This window comes from Chaetura pelagica, unplaced genomic scaffold (genome assembly GCF_000747805.2).
Source record: "Chaetura pelagica isolate M959 unplaced genomic scaffold, ChaPel_1.0 scaffold275, whole genome shotgun sequence".
In the NCBI taxonomy this organism is placed as follows: domain Eukaryota; kingdom Metazoa; phylum Chordata; class Aves; order Apodiformes; family Apodidae; genus Chaetura; species Chaetura pelagica.
In genome coordinates, this window is record NW_009953486.1 from 9,123,725 (window position 1) to 9,125,805 (window position 2,081).

A 2,081-nucleotide genomic window follows, 5' to 3' on the forward strand; every position below is an offset into this window, starting at 1 on the left:
CAAAAAGCAGTAAGCCCCCCCCCCCCCCGACAACCCTCTGCCAGCAGCTTCTGGGTTGGACTTCTGCTTGTCTACACTGCTAGAGATGCACAAACATGATGTGGTGCTGCACGGAGACTTTTTGTGCATATTTCAAAGCAGAAAAGTAGGACAGCTGCAACAAGCATTAGCAGAGCTCTGGCCCTGCTGAGTTCAGGGTGCTCAGAGTACTCCTGCAGCTCAGACACAGGTAGGAGCAGCCCAAGCCAGGCTGCTGGCAGACCCCTCTGCTCCAGGGGAATGAATACCCCTTGCTTCCCCCCCTGTGCTGCCAGGGGCACTTTTAGGTGCTAAAAGTGCAGAGAGCGCTCAAGGATGCTACTCTGCCCAAGGAAGGCAGAGGAAGTCCTCCACTGTTCCCATATCTTGGCTGCACTGGTGGCCTTCTGCCATCCCCAGCTCTAGGATCCTCAAGCATCTTCTGCAGGAACCCCTTCCTCGCACCCTGCCCACATGGCCTTTGGTTTCTAACGCACTTGACCAGAGAGGGCAGGGTATTAAAGGGAGATGCTGGGCTTCAGCTTAAACCTGCCCCCACCCCACAGGAACAAGCCAATGTTCTCACAAGTGGTTGCTGTGCTGTTGTAACACAACCCACCCACAGCCCAAGCATCAACGTCACACTTCGGCACTTCAGTCACATTCCCCACCCTCTTACACATCCAAAATTGCTTCACACGGAGAAATCCCATCTCCACTGGAAAGCCATGCAAGGGGAAAGGAGCCAAGGCATTTTTGTTTGTACAGGCTGGGGAAATATTCAAGCACCGAATCACTCAAAAGCCATGCTCTTACATAAGCAGAAGAAACACAATCCCCTTCTTGTTAAGAAACAGCTACCTGTCTTCACCCTGCCTGCATGGGAGAACTAAGAGCCCCACGCTGTGCAGCCCTGCACGTTTTGGCAGTGCTATTAACAAAAAATAATATGGGAGGAGCGCCAGCAGAACTCTCCCAAACACTGTGTCATCTCGGTCTCCTCCCCAGCAGCCCGTAACCCAAACAATTTGTTTGGATAAGGCTTTATAGTTAAACCAGTGTTACTTCTCAAGCACATACACCCCATCTTAGTAACTTAAAAAGATACAGGCAAATGCTCCATCCAAGCTCTGCACAGGGATTTACAGAACACATCTGTGCAAAATGGGATGTCTTTACAGAAATCCGATGCTTGCAGACCACTCAGCTCCCCAGGGACACCAAGTTGCATTTCATACCAAACATGGTCAATGCAACTTCCAGATGCTGCCTGCCCCAAAGGTTTGTGCTACTAGTTCGGGCCAGTTCTCAAACGACCGGTTCACGTGCTTTAACAGCAGGGATAAAGACACCAGCTCAGGGTGGATTTGGGCTGCTTGGTCTTAGCAGAGAGCGGTTGACAATTCCTACAGATGCTTTCTGTGGGAGTTTTCTACTCCACAACGGGCAGCCCCCCAAACGCCGTGCCCCTATCAGGAGCAGCAGAGCCTTATCAGTTCCGATCAGCCCACCCACCCTCCAGTCCATGACAAAGCAACGCAGGTGATTAGAACTAGTTTGGAGAATCGCCTGCAGTTACCTTAATCTCCGCAATTCTTTCAGACGAGCAGAGGAATCTGCCCTGACTGCACGACCAGTGAGATGGAAGACACAACCAAACAGCAGGGAATGCGGAATCCCAAAAAATCTCTGCTCCACCACACAGCTCCCACCTGTGCCCAGCCTGAAGCAGCCGAACAGTTTCACCTCGTGATAGATTGAAGAGGTTCTTCAAGCTCCCCCGACGAGGCAGCATTTCCCTGCCCTGTGAAGGGCAGCGGGGAAGGTTTGACACACACAGAACCGCAGGGACCAGCAGCACCAGGCTCAGGTAGAGCCTGCCCAGGCACTGCCCGTATCCAGCCCTCACGATAAAGGAGGGATTAAGGGGCTGAAGTCCAGGCCCAGCCGTTGGAGATCAAAGCCGAACTGGAGAGCTCTAACTCCTTTCTCTCACGTTCCCTTGTCCCCTCTACTGCTCTCATTCCACCGGGCCCGGTTGCCGAGGGGCGAGCCGAGGGTTC